This window comes from Elephantulus edwardii, unplaced genomic scaffold (assembly GCF_000299155.1).
Source record: "Elephantulus edwardii isolate Elephantulus edwardi_28Jun2011 unplaced genomic scaffold, EleEdw1.0 scaffold00018, whole genome shotgun sequence".
In the NCBI taxonomy this organism is placed as follows: Eukaryota; Metazoa; Chordata; class Mammalia; order Macroscelidea; family Macroscelididae; genus Elephantulus; species Elephantulus edwardii.
Genome location: NW_006399768.1, coordinates 23,329,033 through 23,352,320, shown reverse-complemented (window position 1 = coordinate 23,352,320; position 23,288 = coordinate 23,329,033). Strand labels below are relative to the sequence as shown.

Below are 23,288 nucleotides of genomic sequence, written 5' to 3'. Positions count from 1 at the left end.
CAAAAACCTGTGTCATGAAGGTGACACAACCTAGCTTGTTGAAACTGAGGAGGATCTGAAACACTTGCTATAGAAGATCAAAGATTGCAGTCTTTAATATGGATTGAAGCTCAGAATGAAGAAAACAAAGATTCTCACCACTGGGCTGATTGGCAACATCATAATAGATGGTGAAGAGATTGAGATTGTTAACTTTACTTTGCTTGGCTCCACGGTCAACATTCTTGGTATCAGCAGCTAGGAAATCAAAAGACGAATTTCACTGGGAAACATTTCCAGAGTACTGAAGAGCAATGATGTCAGTCTGGAGATTAAGGTGTGCCTGATTCAGTTCATGGTCTTCCCACTTACATGCTATGCATCAGAAAGCTGGGCAATGACAAGGGATGATAGAAAGAGAGAATTGGTGCCTTTGAGCTGTGATGCTAGAGAAGAGTATTGAATATATCATGGACTGCTAGGGAAACAAACAGGTTTGATCCTGGAGAGGGGGAAACCAGGCTGCTTCTTGGAGGCAAGGATTTTGAAGCTCTCTTTCTGATATATTTTGGGTATGTTGCAAGGAGAGACCAGTCCTTGGAGAGGGATATTATGCTTGGGAGGGTGGAGGGACAGCACAGGAAAGGAAGACCCTTGATGGCATGGATTGACTCAGTGACTAGGATAAAGAGGGTGGATGGGTTGGAGACAGTAAGGTTGGCTCAGGATAGAGCAGAGTTCAGAGCTGTTGTACATAGGGTCATTTTAAGTCATAGGTGACATGATGGCACATAACAACAAGAACAACATGGAAAGACTTTAAAATTCATATTGTGAAGAAGAAGATACCAGTCTAAAAAGGCTATCTACTATACGGTTCCAAGTATATGATGCCTGTAGAAAGCAAAAGTATAGAAATTGTAAAAAAGCTACTCTTACCAACTGTTGAGGAAAGGGGTAATGACACAAATAGGATATTTTAAACGGAGTGAAGCTACTCTGCATGGTATGTAATTATGCATACATGACATTGTGCATTTGTCAAAAAACACCTACTGTAAATGATGGGCATTGGTTGTTAATAATGTATCTATATTGCATTGTCTGTAACAAGGGTGCCATGCAATGCAATATATTAACAACAGGAAAAATTACATGTAGCTGTTAGAAGGGCATATGGGAACGGTCTGTACTTTCTTTCCTGAAAAATTAAAACTGCTCTAAAAGTGGGTTCTTTTAAATTTTATTTTATTAATTTCAATGAACATTTAGAGAAATTTTGGATTTCCATTCATCCATTGTTGCACTTTTCTCCCTGTTCCCCCTCCCTCCCAGTTTGCTCCTCTCTACAAAAAAGCAAAAGAAAAACTCCTTCATTGGTATACAATCCCCCGTTCCCACCCCCACCCCACCCCAAATGCCCTCCACTATGCAACCTTAGTTCTGGACTCTTGTGATAACCATAATACCCTATCATACATTGCTTTTAAACTGTTCTCTCCCTCATCTGTTTCAATGCAGTATACATAATTTATCCAATTTTTCTCAGTCTTACCCTAACCCTGATGTTAGTCCCATTCTACAACAGTGGCACTATGCAGTATTTGTCTTTTTGTGACTGAGATATTTTACTCAGCATAATGTCCTCCAGGGTCACCCATTTTGAATATTGCATGAGTTCTTTGTTTTTCAATGCAGCATAGTATTCTATTGTGTGAATATACCACAGCTTCTCTATGCATTCATTTGTTGATGGGGACTTAGGTTGTATCCAACTCCCTGTGAACAAAGCCACGCTAAACATGGGTATGCGTATATCTGCTTGGATGTCAGTTATGGTCTCTTTGGGGTATACTCTCAGTAGTGAAATTGCTGGGTCAAATGGTATCTCTATTTGCAATTTTTTGAGAAAGTGCCACACCGCCTTACATAGTGGTTGCACCATTTTACACTCCCACCAACAGTGAATAATAAATTTTGCTATTCTGACTGGGGTGAGATGATAATCTCATAGTTGTCTTGATTTGCATCTCTCTTAGAGCTAGGGATTTTGAACATTTCTTCATCTGCTTGCTGGCCATTTGAATGTCTTCTTTGGTGAAGTGTCTGTTCATTTCCTGTGCCCATTTTTCAATTGGATTATTTACCTTTATCTTGTTGTAGTGCTCAAGTATTTTTCAAACTCTAGATATAAGTTCCTTATCTGACATGTCATTACCAATAAAAGTATTTTTAAATGATAAAAACATTCAATTTTTAAATTTTTTTACATACTTCTTTCTTACTGATGAATTCCAGACATTTTAACATTCAATAAAAGTGCACCATTCAAGGTATTATGAAGTTTGGGGGAGGGGGGGAATGAGACTATACTATTAAGTTTCTTTCATTTCTACGATTACAGAGATTACAGAAAAATAGTGAAGACTGTAGCAAAAAAATTCTTCATATCTACCGGGGACCAGTGAGTGAAATTGCTTGCTATATTTTGGCTTATAAATTTGAAACTTATTGTTTGTTGTTGTTATGCACTGTCACCCTCTGCACAGTAGCTCTGAACCCTGTCCTGAGCCATCTCACTATTTTCAACACACCTAACCGAGTTACTGAGTTAATCTATCTCATCCAGGGTCTTCCCCTTCTATGCTGTCCCTCTATCCTTCCAAGCATGATTTCCCTTTCAAAGTCCCTCCTGGCAACATGCCCAAAGTATGTCAGATGGAGCTTCAGAATCCTTGCCTCCAAAAAGCAACTTGGTTTCACTCTCTCCAGGACATACTTGTTTGTTCTCTTGGCAGTCCGTGGAATATTCAGAACTCTTCTTCAGCACTATAACTGAAAGGCATGGATTCTTCAGTCAACCTTAGTCATTGCCCAGCTCTCTAATGATAGCAAGTGATTGCGAAGACTATGGCCCAGATCAGCCGCACCTAATCTCCAGACTGATATCATGACTTTTTAGCAAATCAAAAGATGAATTGCACTGGGAAACTATGCTGTCAGGAACCTCTTCAGAATGCTAAAGAGCTGGTGCCAAAAGTGTTGATTGTAGAACTGAGCAGGCTAGACTATCTTTAAAACTTAAGTCACACTGTTAACGTCCATTCTAAATAATGGAGAACTTCTATTAGATTTCTGACACTGTGAATCTTAAGAGGAACAAATTGTTTCCTCTTTCTCCTGTGGTGTCACTGGTGAATTTGAACCAGCTCAACATACTACTCACTTAGCTACCAGAGTTCCTAGTCAATAATGCCAAATGTTACAATTATTTTTGAAAGAACATCAAGGCAAATCTGTATCTTCCATTCTATATTTAAATATAAAAGTGATATCGTACCACTTTTGAGAAATAAGGAATATTTCAAAGCTACTTGGAGTGTAGTAAAGAAGTTATAGCAAAAATCATCTACAACAGTTTCAAAGTTGAAAATCTGCCCTTTGGCTATATAACTATAGTATATTTATCTAGTAATAAGATTGCTGATTAAACAATATTTCTATTTTCAGTTTGCCCATAGTGGTTGTATCATTTTACATTACCACCATACTATAGGAGAGTTCTAATCTCTCCATATTCTTGCAGGCATTTGCTTTTTGCTGTCTTATTGAATTTCACTGGAATGAGGCAAATCCATTGTTAGTCTCTAAATTCAGGTGGATTATACTTAAGATCATACTTTGCCTCTTGTGAACTTTAGTTTTCTTCAATCAATTTGAACTTATAGGTGAGTAATTTATGGATTTTTTCACAGCTGGCCCCTGGTCTTGGTCTGATTGGTGATAATGAGCTTCTACATTATCTTTTCTCCATTAACGTAGTCGACTTGATTCTGTATATTCTGTTAGGTTACAGTTAGCTACAGTTTTTTTTTAAAGTATTTGTATTTGTAATAATTTGTCATTACATTGCATTGATGATACAAAATGCAATCACTCAGCCTCGACTCATTTCTATCAACAGGAGCATATTTTCTGACTACTAGTTCTTATTTTTAATTTTCTACCTTTGCACCCCATTCACCAGTTATTACTAATGTAATTGATTCCATGCTGCAAAAATTTCAGACTGCAGACACTGGTAGGAATCTTCAGTTTCTTTATCTTTGGCTTTAGTAGTTAGTTCATAAGTAAACTGGAATAAGCATATTAACAGGTCTTTCTTATATGCTGCTTGCATGATTTCTTTTAGAAGCATTAATATAAAATTGTTTCCTATATCGTGGAGATTAAGAATGCCCAAATGCCCAACTTTTGCAAAGTGTTGTACCACTCCATCATCTCTAATATTGCTTATTCCTCCTTACCTGAGCCCTTTTATTCCCACCTATGTCTTTGAATTCTGTAATCCACTGGAAAGTCTCACAGAAACTAAAAATACTGCCATAGAAATGGTTCATAAGGTTGTGGAGACAAGTTCCAGATTCATGTGTTAGATCTGAAGGGTAGCTGGTATAAGCACATGGGTGCAAAGCCTGGTGAACATCAGTCTAGAGGCTTGCAACTCTCAGCTCGCAGAGAAGCTAAAATTGGGCTAGATGCAGTGCCCAGAGTGAAAAAAGGATAGAGCCTTCTGAGAGCATTCCTCTATACGAGATCTCAGGCCTGTCAATCACATGCCCAAGAAATTTAAGGCTGATGAATTGGGTTAGACCTTTTAGTCCTTCTTCTAGTAAGGTGAAGATTGAAGAGAAATCTCACCATAATTTTACCTCATTAAACATAACAAATAACTGGCACCAGAATGAAATCTTAAACACAAAGAGTCTAGAATTTATAATACCTTTATAATACATCAAAAAATGCAAGTCTAGAAGGCTACTTAATTCTTTGTACTACATACTCCCAAATATTTTTCCAAATTGAGGCCTATGATCCTTGAACATTGATTGAAGAATTTTTAACAAACATCATCATTAAGATTTATGGAGTTATTATAGAATTGTGTGAACCATTAAGTGCTGGACTACTGGTCGAAAGGTAGTAGGTTTGAATTCTCACAGAGCTGACTCAGAAGACAAGCTGAGTGAGCGGCTTCTGAAAAGTTACAGCTTTGAAAAATCATGCAGAACAGATAACTACATGTTTTTTTCCACTTGCACTTTTTGATACTCTTCTCATTCAAAAACTGTCAAGTATAGTTCTGCACTGTACATTGGTTTTCTATGATCTCTTCTCCTTTCAATTAACTGCCTCCGAAAAGCTGCCAGAGGGACAGCTCTGGGTCAATTTCAACCCAATGGTACACAACAACAACAGTAACATGATCTTCTCAGTGTCCAGAAAGAATGGTGTTAGATCAGTGATATTGTGAAGAAAATTGGGGAATAAGCTGTTAGGTAGATGAGACTTGGCTACTTTAACCATAGGTATAAATATTTACACGTAAGTATATTATTGTCTTTTATGTTAACTTCAACACATCTTGCTAAGAAGTTTGGTTACAGATAATGGAGGGCGATATCCTGGGATGTTACAATGGAAATTGACTTGCTGACTGAAATACCTCAGTCACAAAAGGGCAGATACTGCATAATGCCACTGTTGTAAAATGGGACTGACATCGGGTTTGGGGGGAACCCGAGAAAAGGGATAAATAATGGATGGGAGTGTCAGAGACAGTGAGATTGGCACAGGACAGAGCGGAGTTTAGGGCTGTTGTGCATAGGGTCGCTATGAGTTGCAGGCGACTTGACGGCACATAACAACAACAACAGCAGACTAAAACAGATGAGGGAGAGAACTGTTTAAAAGGAATATAGGACTAGGTATTGTTTTCATGATAAGATTACAGAAAAAAAAATATATAGTAAAGTGGACTGTGGACTTGGGGGGGGGGAATTGTATAACCATGAAAATTTTTTTCTTTCAAAGAGAAAAATGAACCGGGGGCAGGGGGAGGGGTGGGCAGGGAGGAAAATGTGCAACAATGAATGAACAGGAAAATTAAATGGAAAAAATATGCTGTAAAAAAATATAAAAAAATATGAAGGAAAAAAAGGGCCCTCAAAAGGTGAATTTTCCTCTTTCATTCACTGCTATGTCCCCAGAGCAGATAAGACTTCTGATATATGACAGTCATTCAGTAAGTGTTTTCACATGAGTGATTATTATTTTATAAAAATATTCTCATTTCCTTGATAAAAATAACATGCACACTTAAAAGGGGCCGACTTCAAACTTACCTGTAAATTCCTTCCATAGTTATATAAATTAAGGGCCAGTCACAGAGTAATCCATCACTACCATGTCCAAGTAATTACTGTCCTTATCTAAACTACCTGAAAACAAATTAGTCTTGTATCTGGTAGATCTTCTTTGAGGGTGTTCTGTTTCACAGATGAAGCATAAAAACATGCTTGGTGGTACCTATGAGATCACATTCTTTTATAAACAATTTCTCAAATATCTGTTGACCTTTTTGACTCAATCAAGTATTTGGTCAGATTTACTTGATAGAAAGACTATTTTCCTCCCTCAAGACTTCCAAAAAGGTTCTAGTGCTACATTGATTAGTTTTCTGCAGAGATTTCGGCTAAATACATCCTATCAGAGGGTTAAGAACGATTTCTCGACTGGAATACCATGTGACAGTTTGGAGTCATTTTTATTCCTGGTCTTCGGTAACATGCTATCAAGGGTGCAAGAATGGAATAAAAATTCAAACTGTGTGAGTTTAACCCAAAAAATTAAAGCCGTGCCATCTGAGTTGATTTCAGCTCAGTGACTTTGTAGGACCGCTTAGAACTCCCCAGGGAGGGAGTCTGTCTGCATGGTGTCATCTTTGTAGGAGCAAACTCTCATCTTTCTCCTGCCAAGCAGTTGGTGGGTTGACTTCTTTAAGGACTGTCCAATTAGAGCTCTTTTTTTTTTAAATGAGCTTGGGAATCTAAAAATTAGAAATAGTATTCATGTATTAGGAATACATGGCTTAAAAAGTTTGGGATCTGAGTCTGTGATGTCTCCATTTCCTGGCTAGTCAGCAAAGTGACAGGTACAGGGCTGTGGGGAAAGATGTGAGTTCAGTTTTGTTGTTGGCGTCTATTGAGTTGGCGCAGAATTCACAGTGATACCATGTGACCATTCCTCCAACATCGCAGTGCTTGGAGATTTGTTGACTATGATCCCTGGAATTGCCACTGGTCTGATTTTTTTTTGGAATTAGAGTGCCAGATTTTTCTTCCTAAGTAGTCTTAGTCTGTATATTCTGCTTGAACCTGTTTAACAACATAGCAATGTACAAACCTCCTCTGATAGATGGTGATTGTGCTTGAGGTACATTGGCTCATAATCAAATTTAGCTCTCTTAGCTGGAAGGTGAAAGTTAGACGACTGAACCAATGTGCTGCACCTGAGGTGTATTGATGGCACAGAGTGTCTGTCGCTCAAAAGTTACACAGTTTGATGCCAGCTGGGGATGGAGAAAACATGACGACGAATGAGAAACCATGAGGAATAAGAACAGAATGCCTGGAACCACACCATTCAAACGCTTGACAGCAAATGAGGAGTTCGTAAGAAGGAGCTGCATACGGATTTCGTGTAAGAGTGTCAAGGGAGATAGGCATGATCCAAATTATTAAATAATGCAGAAATTGAGTAATGTGATCTGTTAGAAGAAACACTGGAAAGAAATGCACTGAAATACTAACAGATCTATTCCTGAGTGGTAATATTTCTGATGGCTTTTAATATTCTTCTTTCAACTTTTCTCTTACAGAGGAATTTAAAGAAATAACATATGAGCAAGAGCCTATGGTGATGAAGGAAGAAGTTCAAGCTGCTTTGAAGGAAATAGCAAAAAATAAGGCCCCAGGAATAGATGGTATACCAATTGAAGTATTTCAGATAACAGATGTTGCCCTGGATGTGCTCACCAAGTTGTGCCAAGAAATCTGGAGAACAACCACTTGGCCAACTGACTGGAGGAGATCTATATTTGTTCCTATTCCAAAGAAAGGTGACCCAACTGAGTGTGGAAACTACAGAACAGTGTCATTGATTTCACATGCAAGCAAGATTCTACTGAAGATTATCCAAAAACGATTAGAACAGCAAATCAGCAGAGAACTGCCGGAAGTCCAGGCTAGGTTTAGAAGGGGTCATGGTACTAGGGATATTGTTGCTGATGTTAGTTAGATGGATCTTGGCTGAAAGCAGAGAATACCAGAAGAATGTCTATCTGTGTTTCATTGATTATGCAAAGGCATTTGACTGTGTGGATCATAACAAACTGTGGCTGACTCTGAGAAGAATGGGAATCCCAGAACATTTAATTGTGCTAATGCAAAACCTGTACTTGGATCAAGAGGCAGTAGTCAGAACAGAGCAGGGTAACACTGCATGGTTCAAAATTGGGAAGGGTGTACGCCAGGGATGCATCCTGTCTCCATACCTTTTCAACATGTATGCAGAGCAGATTATCCGAGAAGCTGGGCTCTATGAGGAGAATTGTGGCATCAGGATTGGTGGAAGATCTATTAACAATCTGCGTTATGCAGATGACACAACCCTGCTTGCTGAAACTGAGGAGGACCTCATGCACTTGCTGCGAAGGGTCAGGGACTGCAGCCTTCAGTATGGACTGAGGCTCAATGTCAACAAGACAAAGATTCTCACCACTGGACCAATTGGCAGCGTCAGGATGGATGGCGAAGAGATTGATTGTTCACAGCTTCAGTTTGCTTGGCTCCACAGTCAACACTCTTGGCACCAGCAGTCAGGAAATCAAAAAGCGTACCGCGATGGGAAAGGCTGCTGTTAGGGACCTCTCTAAAGTACTCAGGAGCAACGGTGTCTCTCTGGAGACTAAGGTGCGCCTGATACAGGCCATGGCATTTGCAATCGCTTGTTATGCCTCAGAGAGTTGGACAATGACTAGGGAGGACAGAAGGAGAGTGGATGCTTTTGAGCTGTGGTGCTGGAGAAGAGTACTGAATGTACCATGGACTGCCAGGAAAACAAACAGATTCATCTTGGAGAGGATTAAACCAGGCTGCTCCTTGGAGGCAAGGATTCTGGGGCTTCATCTGACATACTTTGGACATGTTGCCAGGAGGGACGGGTCCTTAGAGAGGGACATCATGCTTGGGAGGGTGGAGGGACAGCATAGGAGGGGAAGACCCTCTATGAGATGGATTGATTTGGTGACTGGGGTAATCGGGATGGGTGTGTCGGAGGCAGTGCGGTTGGCACAGGATAGAGCAGGGTTTAGGGCTGTTGTGCATAGGGTTGCTATGAGTCGAAAACGACTCGACGGCACATAACAACAACAACAACTTTTCTCTGCATCCCAAATTTTGTACCATAGTAAATTGTTATTTAAACACACACTACCCCCTAAAAAACATAGGGTAGAAATAAAGAAAAAGAATTTCAATGTTTATAAGATGACATCATTGTAAGGATAAAGTGATGGAAAAGAAGACAAACCTTTCCGTTGTTTGACAGAAAGGTTTGGCAATGCAAAAAAAAAAAAAAAAAAGGGTGTAATTATTTGTGGGATGCAGTGGTGGGAGACGAGACTAGAAAAGGTTTGTCAAATTATAATGGACTTTATATGTCTTGTCAAGTCACACAGACTTTATGCTGAAGACTACAAAGAGGTTTTTGAGTGACAGAGTTTAGATAGAAATGATCCTGTAGATAAAGTTAATTTTATATTTAACTTGGAAAATTGTGTGAATGTGAGACTGGAGGAGCTGAGGTTAGGATCCAAAGAACTCGTTACCAGGCAACTGCAATAACATTGAATGAAGGCAGTACGGTGAGGATGGAGAAAGGCCAGGCCCAGAGATATTTGGTAGCCAGATCAACAGGCCAATAAGATATGACAGACCGCATGCATTATAAGAATGGGGGAAAGGAAGGCATCAAGGTTGTCTATTGTTGATCTGGCTCTGCCTTATGTTGACTTTATGCATGTTGACAGCAGAAATACATAGTATCATCCTGGATATCAATGCCATGTTCAATCCATGGTGTGGCTACTCTTTAATACCAATAAGGGTCTCCTTTTCCCTTGCTGTCTTCTGCTTCATCACACATGAAGTCCTCCTCTAGAGATTAACTCCTCTTATAATGTGTCCAAGGTGAGTCAGGCAATGTTCTGCTGTGATTCATAGGGATTTCATTAGCTAACTTTTGGAAGTAGATCTTGAGCCTTTTTTATTTTTAGTCTAGAAACTCTGCTAAAACCTGTCCAACATGTGTGACTATCCTAATATTTTAAATACATAACTTCCAGAGTCATTCAAGCCACAATATGATAAATTGGATGGCAGGTGATGTCAAAGGTATCTACTACATAAAGAATAGCAGTTACCCTACAGAGTTTGTATACAATGCCTCTAACTGCCCGTAGTTATACTATATGTTAAGGAAATATGAAAAAATGTGGCTGTGTTAAGATATTATATAAGAGAGGATTAAGAATTCTGTGTGCATATGAGATCTATTTTTGAGACAATTGCCACAAAACAGAATCCTACACCCTCAACTCTCAATATACATGCATATTTGGATGTTTTCCCATTTTTCATCCATATAATTCAATATTCTTTAACAATGATAGGTGTAGAATTGATTTTAAGAAAACCATATAAATAGCTCTATGGTTTCCCAGGAAAAGATTTTCTTTGTTGGCTAGAGAAGTTTAGGAGAAGGCCAATGGAGATGTGTGGGAAGAATTATAACTAGATGAGCATACACTTTTATAGGAAAGAACCAGAAGGCAATAGGCAGTGAGTTGCACTAATTTGAGGTAACACACTTGGAAGATTTCAGGTGCTGCCCCTGTGTAGCATTCTCTAATTTAGCTTTAATTATAGCATCAAAACCTGATATCTTAGTTTAAGCAATTGGACCAGGATGCTCAATTTGTAAGTTGAAACCAAACTCAAACTCTTCAATGTTGATTTTAGCTCACAGCAAGGCCTTTCATCAGGTATCTGAGACTGTAAATCTTAATGAGAGGAGGCACCTCAGGTTCTGCTGACTAATGCCAATCATCTGAGATGCTTGGCCTTTTGGTTGATAGCACAATCCCCAGAGCTCTTTAGTTAAACTCATGGCGACCCTATGTGTTTCGGAGGAGAACTATGCTCCATACGTAGAATTGGCCTTGGCTGTGATCTTTTGATACTGGATGGACAGGTCTATCTTCAAAGGTGCCTCTGGGCTGGTTGGATTCAAACTGCCTGCCTCTACGTTCGTAGCCTAGTGCTTAACAATTGGCAAGGGCTCCTGCAAGTATTACCGGAGTCCAAATTTGAAACAGCTGGAAGTCAGCCACCCGCAGGCATCTTTAAGAAAAAAAGATCTTATCCCACAGTAATTAAGTCCTGCTACACCGTTTTGGAGCATCTCTGAGTTGGCATAAACGCAATAGCAGTGGGTTTAGTTTTTTGTTTCGGGTTGTTGATTTACTCATGGAAGGCTTAATTTATCATCCTAACCCCCAAAGGAGCGCCATGGTTATACCCTCAAACACTGTAGAGAATCCAAATTCGGTTGAGAATAAAATTAATTAATTCTTGAATCACTATCTAGGTAATGCCGTTGATTCTTCCCCACCCCTACCCCCGTCTTTCCAGATCCCTGTTAGTTGTCCTTATTACTCCTTTCACAACCTGCATTTTTATTTACTTTGGGAAAGAAACAAAAAAAGCAGTCCTGAAAGTCCTTTCCACCCGCGCTACTAACTGGATACAAAAACCTGTACTTCCTGACACTTCCCCCCTCACCAACTGTCGGGTACCTGCTTTTTCTCTGCTACTGCCTCTAGCATTTGGCCTGGTCCAAAGCTCGCACCCCACCATGCCCGGACCTCCAGCTTGACTGTTTATGCAGTGAGTGTGAGCGCCCCTGTGTATAAGCCACAGTTTCAAGAGCAGCCGCTTGTTGCTACTGCTGCCACGACAAGGGGAAGTGAAAATGAAATTGACTTTTCGGAGAAATGATGAAAGCCGGCCTGCCTGCCAATGAACAGCAGCGGCGAACTTCCGCACCTCCCCGCCCGGCCGCTCGCGCCCTGCCTCCGCCTCCACCTCCCGGTTGCACAAGCTTGAAACAAACACTGGGGAGGAAGGGCGGAGGGAGGAGAGCCGAGGGGGGAGGGTGCGGGAGGGAGGGAGGGAGGCTGGAGGAGGGCGGAGGGTGGGGGGATTTCCAGCCTCGGCTCTTCGCAGTTTCCTCTCCTTGTTTTGCTTTCGATCTGGACTGTTCTCAGGCAAGCCGGGGAGTAACTTTTAGTTTTGCTCCTGCGATTATTCAACTGACGGGCTTTCATTTCCATTTCACACACCCTAGCAACACTTAAACCTTGCGGAATTGTATTGGTAGCGTGAAAAAGCACACTGAGAGGTAACATTTTTCAAATAATAGTTGTGACTGCTTGTGCGTTTTGCTCGGGGGCATGTTTATGAGGACTGGAGGAGATTTGTGTGTTAGTATGTCCTGATGGTTTGACACGATGTTTTGCAGACGGAAATGCCGGGGTTCATAAATATTAATACTGATTTTTGGAGGAACAGTCGGTGCAAGTATGGATCATCTGATTTTAGGGGAAGCAGGTTCTGCTGCTGTTGCTGCTGCTACTGGGGTGCTGAGGCTGTGAGGAGGAGGAGGAGGAGGAGGTAGACAGGGAGGGAGGGAGGAGGAGGAGGAGGAGGTTGGTGGAGGTTTAATTTCACTTTTGGATTTGCAGATGAGGAGAGGTGGCTCCATGGACTGAGACCTGTTCTGTGTGGTTCTGCGCCCTAGATGTTGTGTGTGCGAGTCTGAGTCGGCTGGAGTCTGGCCTCCTTTTAAAACAAAATTGTGTGTGTGTGCGTGTGTGTTTACAGCCGCCACCACCAGCACCAAGGAAGGGAGCAGGTCCTTGGTGCCCGTCGGTGGCGCCCCTCTGGGCAGCCTCTAGCGTTACGAAGCAGGAACCCGCCGCGCGCCCGGCTGTCCGCTCCCCTGGTGGGACAGGCTGCTTTCGCCAAGGCCAAAGGAAACTTAGTGGGGAGCCCGGCCGGCTGAAGCCCCAGGGTTCACCGGCCTGCACGGCTCGGCCAGCGGACACGGGCGCTGGGTGCCAGCGCCCTGACCCGGCTGCGGGCGGGCTGGGAGCGGGGCCTGGCCAGCGCGCCCGGCTTCCTGGGGGCTGGGCCGCCGCCGCTCGGGAGGGACGCTGCGTCCTCCTTCCCGCCGGCCAGCGCCGGGCCTGGCCCTCGGGCTTTGTCACTACACTTGTCCCAGCACGCGAGGGGCTTGGGCGGCGTGTCCCGGGAGTGCGCCACCCCGAGGGGTCATCTGCCCTGCCGCGGCCTAGCACCGGGAGCCTCAGGTCCTTGCGCCCCAGGGCCGGCCTCCCGCGCTGGGCCTGACCCGCCTCGGCTACGGAGCGGGCGAGGTGGGGGCGGGGAGCCCCGGGGACCGAGCGGCGCCCTGCGGACAGGCGTGGGTGCTGCCGGCCCCTTGGGGTCCTGGGCGCGGGCTGCAAAGGGGTGGGCAGTGAATGTCCGCCCTGCTCCCTCCAGCCGGGCTCCGGGCACTGGGTGACATTTGCCCAGCGGCTGAACATGATAGGTGCAAAGCCACGGCCGCCACTTCCTTTCCGCCTTGCCGGCGGGGCTCGCCCACCAAGCAGTGCACGCCACGGCCAATCGCAGTGCCGGCCCGTGCGCTCGCGGTGGCACAGCCCGGCAGCCAGCACCCGTGAGGGGCTAGAGAAGCTTCTCCAAGTTCAGCGTCTTGAGATGCTAACTCAGTCTCCACCGAAGGATGCAGAGGTCTCCCTTAGGTTCCAGTTCTCGGTGCATTTACACTCTGAGCTGGAGGGGTACTCAGGGGACAGTGATACGCGCAAGATGAAGTGCCTGGGTCAGTGGGGCAGGCAGGACCTTTTGTAATCAGAAAATGGGGCTCCTGCAACGAGCAGTTGAGATTTTTACATACTCGGGATGGTTTTCACTGTTTGTAACTCCGCCGCAGTATTTGAAATGCAAGATATTTTATTTAACTGTTTCTTTCTGTGTAGCCTCCTTTATGCAGTGTACTCTCTGCATTTGGTTATGGAATTAGAACATACCCTAGTCTTTCTAAATGAGGACAAGTGGTCATGACACTTGCTTTCTGCCACTGGCTTCCCTGTTGCTGTGACTAGATGTGCTTTTGATGAATGGCCAAAGAGGGTGGAGAATAGTCACATTTCCTGTTGTAGATTTTCAGGAATCGCCAAGGTTGTTTTGCAGCATGCAGTCATTTATTAGTTTCCAGACCGACTGGGAATGCATTTAGAGCCAAGGAGCGTTCACTTTGGTGCTTAAGGGCAGGTGCAGAGAAGGGTCTAATGACAGGTTGAGCAGGAAATGTGGATGACCCTGATGTTAGACAGACACACGCTTCCTTACAGGACGAGAGTGATCCCTGTGCAACTTCATCTCTCACACAGACTCAGGATTATCTAATTTCCCCAAAGCCCCATCTTTCTTTTGGAGGGGGCGGGGAGTAGAGGGTGGAAATAGAAAATGAAAAATACCTAGAAAAACTTTTCTTGGGTGACTAACAGAATATTTAGGACTTAATTGGCACCTGTCAGGGGTCATGTGAAGTATTTATTGATTGAAATGGCAAAGTCCAGAATATCACTGTAATCAGTGAATGATTATAATTTATAACTTGTCCTGTTGTGTAAATTAGATTTTAGCCTTATAGATCCAAGAGTTCTTGTCTGTTAGATTTGTGTAAGTTGCTTCTAAAAATGGAACACTTACCCATGTTCACTGCATTGTCTTCCCCCCCACTGGACTTTCAGGGGCTAATGATAATCCCATATATTTCAGACATTAATCTGTAAATACGTCATCATTATCAAAAGTACGGATTTTCAGTCAAATTGAGAGCAAATTATGACCGATGAATGTTTGCCATAAAACATTGGCAGCTCCATGAATGATAGCCCTACTTTTCTTTTAACTCTGTTTTCTGAAGAACTTTGCTAGGAACATTTGAAGCCTTAGATATTCACCGTTTGATGTGCATGGAATTTATTTTACCAAGGATTTTTATTCTTATTCTTAGTGTTAACCTCTGTTTTTGTTTGTTGTGGTTTTGTTCTGTTTAGAGCATTTTCACATAATGTCCTTTTGATAGTGAACAGACCACTGTGCTGGGTCATGGCTCCCTAATCTGCCTTCTACTAAAAAGGGCTTAAACCAGATAAGGGAATTGACTTATTCATTAAGTAAATATTTGTAGAACGTTTACTATATGCCAGACCCGATGTTAAACTTGTGGAGTCCACTGAGAACAAGCAAGACCACCCCTTTAGCCTTTAGGGAAATTGCCTTATAGCTGCAACCAAAAAAAATTGCTTTTTGGGGTGCTGTAAGGTTGTAATACTAATATTTAACTGTATATTCCAAAGTGTTGCTTTTAGGACACAAATGTGATACTGTGTATGAAAGGAAGTTACCTAGGCTACAGTAAAGTAATGCATGGGTAAGGCATTAACTTGAGAAATATATGTCATACTACTGTTGTTCACTTTTGGTTGCTGTGAGGCTGAACACCGTGACACCGGTGTGTCAAATGCGTTAATGATTGGCTACCCAATGCGGACAGAGAGTGGGGTGGAGCTCCCAGATTAAAACAAGCGTGGAAGGAGGAGTGGCAACCAACTTCCATAATAGCTTGCCTTCTATGAACCTGGAGAGAGGATGAAAGGCACCCAAGCGTTGAGGACTCTCCTTCATCCTTCATCGGGTCACTGTGAGTCTCCTGGGACTTGATGGCACTTAACAACAACAACAACAACTGTTAACATCAAAAGTCAGGAGATCATGACAATGGATTAAGCACTGACTTTTTCTTAGAGAATTTCCAGCACTGAGAGATTGTACATTTTCTGCAAGTATGTAAATAATGATAAGGAACTAAAGTTATGGAATGACTTTTATGTCTCATGTGAAGGAAGTATTTAACAATAACACGTAATAATAATTTCAGTGAGGTTTTCCTTTGAGAAAGAATTTAGGCAGTCTCTAGGGAGATAAAATGAGATGGGAAGAACGATGATTGGATCAGTGTGTTTTCTTTCTTTATATCAGGAAAAAAAACCCCAACCCAAAAAACAAACCCAAAAACAAAAAAATAACAATGCCACATGCCTCATTGTGCTTTATTCTGAATTTTCTTCACCATTGCTTTCAGACTCTCCATTATCTGTAATTACAAACCTGTCTCAGTTAACTTCTGTGCTATGCTATGTTGTTGTTGTTGCCACGTGCCGTCGAGTCGCTTGCGACTCATAGCGACGCTATGTACAACAGCCCTAAACCTTGCTCTATCCTGTGCCAATCGCACTGCCTCTGACACACCCATCCCGATTACCCCAGTCACCGAGTCAGTCCATCTCATAGAGGGTCTTCCTCTCCTGCGCTGTCCCTCCACCCTCCCAAGCATGATGTCCCTCTCCAAGGACCTGTCCCTCCTTACAACATGTCCAAAGTATGTTAGATGAAGCCTCAGAATCTTTGTCTCCAAGGAGCAGCCTGGTTTAGCCCTCTCCAAGATGAATCTGTTTGTTTTCTTGGTAGTCCGTGGTACATTCAATACTCTTCTCCAGCACCACAGCTCAAAGGCATCATCAATTCTCCTTCTGTCCTCAACAAAATGCCACATGCCTCATTGTGCTTTATTCTGAATTTTCTCCACCATTGCTTTCAAACCTTCCATTATCTGTAATTACAAACCTGTCTCAGTTAACTTCAATGCTATGCTATGTTGTTATGTTATATGCTATAACTTCTTTAAAAAGACTTGATTAACCTGGCATTTATTGAATACTTACTGTGTGCTCAGAATTATACATGTGAAAATAATGATGCAATAAACATAGATTTTGGTAAAAATGTATAATGTATATAAAACACATAAAGTACTCTATAAAATTAACGTGCTGAGAAGTGTCAGTTCTTAATAGTAGAAGTCAGTTTTTCTTCAGTTTGTGAAAAGAAACATACCTTCCCACACAGGGGAAAGTGCCCACGTTTGACCTGAGTTTGAACAGTAATTTGTCCATAAGGTCTACCTGAGATGGGCCGTGCAGTGGCCTGGTTGTGGGAGTGACAGGAACGGGCATGAGGTTTGATTTGAATAAACGTCAGGTTTTTTAACAGAGATTGACTAATTTACGTACCGAGGAGGTAAGTGGTATATAGAGTTCAAATGTAAGCCTGAAGCCAATCTTAATCTAAAATACCCACAGAATTCTGTAGCCACTAAATTAAGACCCTTCTCTAACACTTAGTCTTGAAGGCCTGGCTTGGGCCCTTCAGGATACAAATACCCAATACATTTAAAATCTTCTGACTTTTAACCTTGAAGGAGCCCTTCAGAATGATTTTGCTCTTTCAAACGTGTTTATTTTTTTATTGTTTTGAAGCAAATTGCACTTATTTAGCAAGAATTCATGTGCTCATTTTTTTTATGACAGATTTTGTTGTTGTTGTCTAGTTGCAACTGACTCCTAGCTAACCCTCCACTAGGTTTTCAGAAGCAGTAAATCACAAGAAGAGAGATTGCCCATCTTTTTCCGGTGAAGCTGCTGGTGGATTTAAACCATGTGCCTTTGGATTGGCAGTGCAGGTCCTTACCAGTAAGCTATCAGAGTGTCCTTTTTGACTAGAAATCCTAACTCTATTAAAGGTGAGATTTATAATAGATAGGATTTCTAAACAGAACTTAGGACTGATCTCAGTCATTATTATCAAATCTAGGTGTTCACTTCCAGGCTGAGATGAAAAAAAGTGGTGTTTTAAATAGCCAGCGCAGCTCTTTTTCAGGTAAACTCAAAATCTTGTTGGACTTTTTGAGCTACTGAAACCAGCAGAGGACACTTCTAGCTCTACTGGTAAATTTGAGTTCTGCCAGGGGTCAAAGGAACCCAAGATATGAACCATTAAAGTACTCTTGTCATGGTTTTGTGAAACGAAGATGAACATTGTGCCATTAGTTCATTCCATGTTTGTTAAATATTTATTGACAGCTGGCTATCCACAAGGTTTTATGTAGAGGAAGGTGCGGAAACCCACAATCCAGAGATTGGGAGTTGACTCTTAAATCTTCTGTGAACTCTTTGATCACAGTCTGCTAGATCTTAGTTTGCACATCTGGAAAATGTGTTGGTTGATTCTGTTGTCTCCAAGAGGATGAGACACAGGAGCCCTCAGGTTTGATACTGTGTAGACCCTTGCTTCTATAAGGCCCTCCTCCTTAGAACCCCTGTCTAGTGAGCTTCTGTCATTCCCTAAAGTCAGACCCATCGGGTATGTGGAGCAGAGCCTTGGGGGAGAACCACTGAATCAAGAGTCTCTGTTGTTGTATGTTGTATGTCATGGAGTCTATTTCAACTAAAAGGTGACCGTATAGTATTAGAACTGAAGGTGTACTGAATAGAACTACATAGATTTTCCTAATTGTAGTTTTTATGGGAGCCCGGCATTTTCTCCTAAAGAGCCATTGGTGGCTGTGAACCACCAACATTTTGGCCAGCAGCTTAGTGCCTAACTATTGCACCACTGTCACTCCTTCAGGTGTCTCTAACCACAAAGTTAAACCTGTCGCTGCCAAGTTGGCCCTGACTTAACAGAGATCCTATAACACAGAATAGAACTGTCCCGTAGGGTTTCCAAGACTGGGAGCTGACTTCCACATCTGTTTGCAGTGTTCATAGTGACCCCATAGTACAGAGTAGAGCTTCCCTGTATGGTTTTAAGACTATAAGCAGAACATCCCAACTTTCCCCTGTGAAGCTGCTCTTGGGGGATCCAAACCACTGACCCTTCAGTTAGCATCTGAATGCTTAACCACTGCACCACCAGGACCCCTTCAGGCATCTCTGCCAGGGCCAACCCTGGAAGGACAGCTGGTGGAGGTTTGGATTGGGATCTGTGGCATTTCCCTGTTGGCTTTGCCCACATTAATCTTACTTGTCATGCAAAGTTGGCTTTAGTTTGATGGTTATGTTACTTTGAATTTTCCACTTATAGAAGCAGGGAGAACTTACTGTGGGCATGTCTCACCCAGGAAGGCAACAGAGAGTTTGAACTACTTTTCTATTTGTTTGTTATTACTTTGGCTTACCTTCCTTTTTTTCCAGTTTCATAATCAGCTCTCCTAAGCAAACAAAGAGCATCTCTGTGTTATGTGCCATGTGTGTGCTTTGTAGTCCCCATCTTGACAAGCAGAAGGCTTGTGTGATGCTCTCTGGTGATGGATTCTAAACATTTTTATATCAAGGACGAGACTGATTTGTTGTTGTGTGTGCCCTCAGGTTGCCTTTGACTCATAGCGACCCTACTGTAATAACTCTGAACCCTTCCCTATCCTGAGCCAATCTCATCCTCTTGGACAGATGTAATCTCATTTCTCCAGTCACTAAGGCAGTCACCTGATTCTGGGTCTTCCTCTCCTGTACTGTCCCTCCATCCTTCCACACATGTTGTTCTTTTCCAAGGACTGGTCCCTCCTGGCCACTTACCCAAAGTGTGTGAGATGGAGCTTCAAATACTAGCCTCCAAGGAGAAACTTAGTTTCACCCTCTCCAAGATAGACCTATTTGTTTTCTTGATGGTCCAAGACTTTTTTCCAGCACCACAACTCAAAGGCATCAATTCTTCTTCTGTCTTCCTTAGTCATTGTCCAGCTCTCTGAAAGCATAGCAAGTAATTACAAATTTCAGATGCAGTAAGAGTAATTTAGCTAAACAAAATATCTTAGTTTGCAATTTTGTGTGATAAATGCCTGTCCAGTTTTCATTAAACATCTTTGAGAGTGAACTGTTTGCCTCATGATTTTTGTAAGTAACTTTTTGGGAGTACTTGGCAGTCTGTTGCTTATCTGTGTAACAGCATTGATCTTTGAGTACATAATGTGATCAAAGATTAGATGAACTTTTTAAACAATTTAATTTGTTCTTATCACACTTATGAATGTCAGGTTTTTGGAATATATAAAGAAGTTCTTTTAAATAAAATACACTGGCTGGAATGTATGAGCTCAGCATCCTGTTGACTTTCTAATTACAAGTGGCTGACATTGTGAATGAAAAGAAACTACATTCAAATTTCTTTATTTCAAGCAATACTTAATGCGTTATTTTTGACAAGTGTGTTCCCATCCCCGTCCCAATTGTTGCTGTTTGTCTTAGTCTAGATTTATTGAAGAAAATGGGGAAAAAAATTGCAGATTCAAGACTAGAGTGTTCTAATACCTAGTTAGGGTGCTAGTGTCTATCTGTTGTTAAGAACTAAGGTTAACTAAGGTGTGTTTGGAGTGGAATAGAAATTGGGAGTGTTGGAAGGTGAATGCTGAGGATGACATATTGGAAAAGGAGAATAAGGTAGAGAGTAGAATAATGCCTCTTGGCTTCTTGATTGGGAGAGAGAGAAGACATAATCAGGCAAGGAGGTTTTCTGCTTTGGCATAAATGCCAGTGAAAGTTTCAGAGATTGGAGGCTGAGGTATCGCTAATAGTAGCTAACGTGAACTGCTTTGGGGTAAGGCCTTTTTTTTACTCAGGATAGAAGTCTTGAGAAAACTGTTAGGCACAACAGACTACATGTAAATAGAGAGTTTTCGCGTTAGACTTACAACGTGGACACAATTGAAGTCCCCTGTAGATTGTAGTGTTAAGGTGCCATTTGCAGATGAGAGAGTTGATACCTATTATTGAGTCTAACAGTAGGTTGGTACCTAACTCTGAGTCTCTGGGGTTCAGTGGTGTAAGGTCCATCTTCAGTACAAGAGACCCATGCCACCATTGTCTGTCAGTGGCCCTTACATGCTGCTGTGATACTGAACAGGTTTTCACAGAATTTCCAGATAAGATGGAATAGTAACAAACACCAGGTGATTTATTTCTGAAGATCAGTCACAAAACTACTATAGATCACTGTGGTTTGATCCTCAAGAGGTGGTATCAGAATAGACGTCCAAGGGATCACCATAAATCAGAGATTAAGTCCTTGTCAGATTATAGCAGCATTATTCAAAGCCCCAAACTTAATGCAGAATTTCCTTTGGAGGACAATAAGGGTTCTAGAAGAAGATAGAGAATGCTGGTAAATGCTGTGTATTAGAAATACTGTCGTAAATCTCTTCAGCCCCCTTGCTACCCCACTACCTTGCCCCAGTGGTGTTTGTTGGTTCAATTTTGTTTTTGTTATGTGGAAAGAAATAAATAAGAAATGATGGTGGCAAATGAGTTAACCACTTGGCTGCGAACTGAAAGGTCAGTCATTTGAAGTCATCAGGCCCTTCTGGTAGATAGAGATGTACTCCCATAAAGATTACAGTGTAGGAGACGCTTGGGAGCAGTTCTGCCCTGTTGTACTGGGCCACTGCGATTTCCACTGGGAGTCAGAATCTATTTGACAGCACACAGCACCAGCAACAGGAGGTAAATATGGAATCAGGAAAAGAGAATGGGACAGTTTGGTGCTTTCTTAACTCACATTAAGATTGTGTTTTCTTGGCACACGTTAAGATTGAATTATGAAAGCTGGGTACTGTAGGTCATTGATTTTGAAACTAAGGACTGTAGTCTATTGTAGTTGGGATTTTACATAGAAATGATCTTTCTGGAATTTCATGTACTGTTATAAAACTGAGAATCTTAAAAATTTTAAACACTCTGACCTACTTAACCCAGCTTCTAGGAATCTACTCAATGAAGTAATCAGTGTTGGGAACAAAGATTTATGTTTAAGGATGTAAGACTTGGAAACAACCTAAATATGCAAGCAGCAATAGGGACACATTCTAACGAATTATAGTCCATCTGTATACGAGTATTGTTTGCTTATAAAACGCATGATTTAAAATCATTTAATGATGGGAAAATGTTTTTATTGTAAATTGGGTAGAAAGAAAATGTTAAATTATTAACTCTGGATGCCTAGTGATAAGAAATTGATCTGCAGTCACAAAGGCGCGCAGTTCAACTCCACCAGTTGCTCTGCGGAGAAGGATGAACAGCCTCTTCCCATGCGATTTACCACCTCTGAAAGCTGCTGGAGGGCCAGCATTGGGTTGGTTTTGATTAGACGACACACCACCACCACAGTATATCTATTTTTAAGTGCATATATTGTATAACATGATTTAAGAAGAAAAGGAATCATTTGCATAGTGAGATTGTAATGGTATTCCCCCCTTTTGAAAAAATTTTGTATTTTCTAAATCTAATGCATCGTTTTAATACTAGATTTAATACAGGCACAGTTGCTACTATACTCTGAGACAATTTATAATGTCCCCTTTGACCTCACCTCTGAACAGTGTAACTTTGTTGTGTGTGTTAAGTGCCATGGAGTCTATTTCAACTCACTGTATGATAAAGTAGAACTTCCCCATAGGATTTTTTAGCTTGTAATCTTTATAGTAACAGATTATATAGATTTTTCTCCCACAGAACCATGTGATAGGTTTGAAGATCCAACTTATTAATTGGCAAGTGCTTAATAAACTATTGCACCACCAGAGATCTCTAGTGAGATTAGCTTAAGGAAACTGGCTCTTGTTATGCAGTATTTGTCCTTTTGTGACTGAGCTGTTTCACTCAGCATAATGTCTTCCAGAGGACTGCATAATACTACTGTTATAAAACAGGACTGACATGAGGGTTGGGGGGAAAATAGGAAAAGAGGGAATAAATAATGAATTCTGCATTAAAAGAGATGAGGGAAAGAACTGTCTGTAAGAAATATATGATTAGGTATTATTTGCATGACAGTTGTTATGTGCCTTCGAGTCGTTTGCGACTCATAGCAACCCTATGTACAACAGTCCTAAACCCTGCTCTATTCTGTGCCAATTGCACTGTCTCTGACACTCCCATCCCAATTATCTCAGTCACTGAATCAATCCACCTCACAGTGGGCCTTCCCCTCCTGCGCTGTCCCTCCACCCTCCCAAACATGATGTCCCTCTCCAAGAACCTGTCCCTCCTTACAACATGTCCAAAGTATGTCAGACGAAGCCCCAGAGTCCTTGCCTCCAAGGAGTAGCCTGGCTTAACCCTCTCCAGGATGAATCTCTCTTCTCCAGCACCACAACTCAAAGGCATCAATTCTCCTTCTATTCTCCCTAATGATTGTCCAACTCTCTGATGCATGACAAGTGATTGCAAAGACTATGGCCTGTATCAGGCGGACCTTAGTTTCCAGAGAGACACCGTTGCTCTTGAGTACTTTAGAGAGGCCCCTAACAGCAGACTTTCCCATCGCAATACGTTTTTTGATTTCCTGGCTGCTGGT

At 41.8% G+C, this 23,288-nt stretch overlaps 1 protein-coding gene across 1 annotated transcript in view; it reads left to right on the top strand.

Annotated features, from left to right (window-relative positions):
* The first annotated feature begins 12,171 nt into the window (after positions 1-12,171).
* IRF2 (interferon regulatory factor 2) overlaps positions 12,172-23,288 on the top strand; it is a 156,087-nt gene continuing 144,970 nt past the window's right edge. Inside the window, exon 1 of the mRNA XM_006882233.1 lies at positions 12,172-12,342. The gene's annotated coding sequence lies outside the window, so the exon portion shown is untranslated. The remainder of the gene's footprint in view (positions 12,343-23,288) is intronic.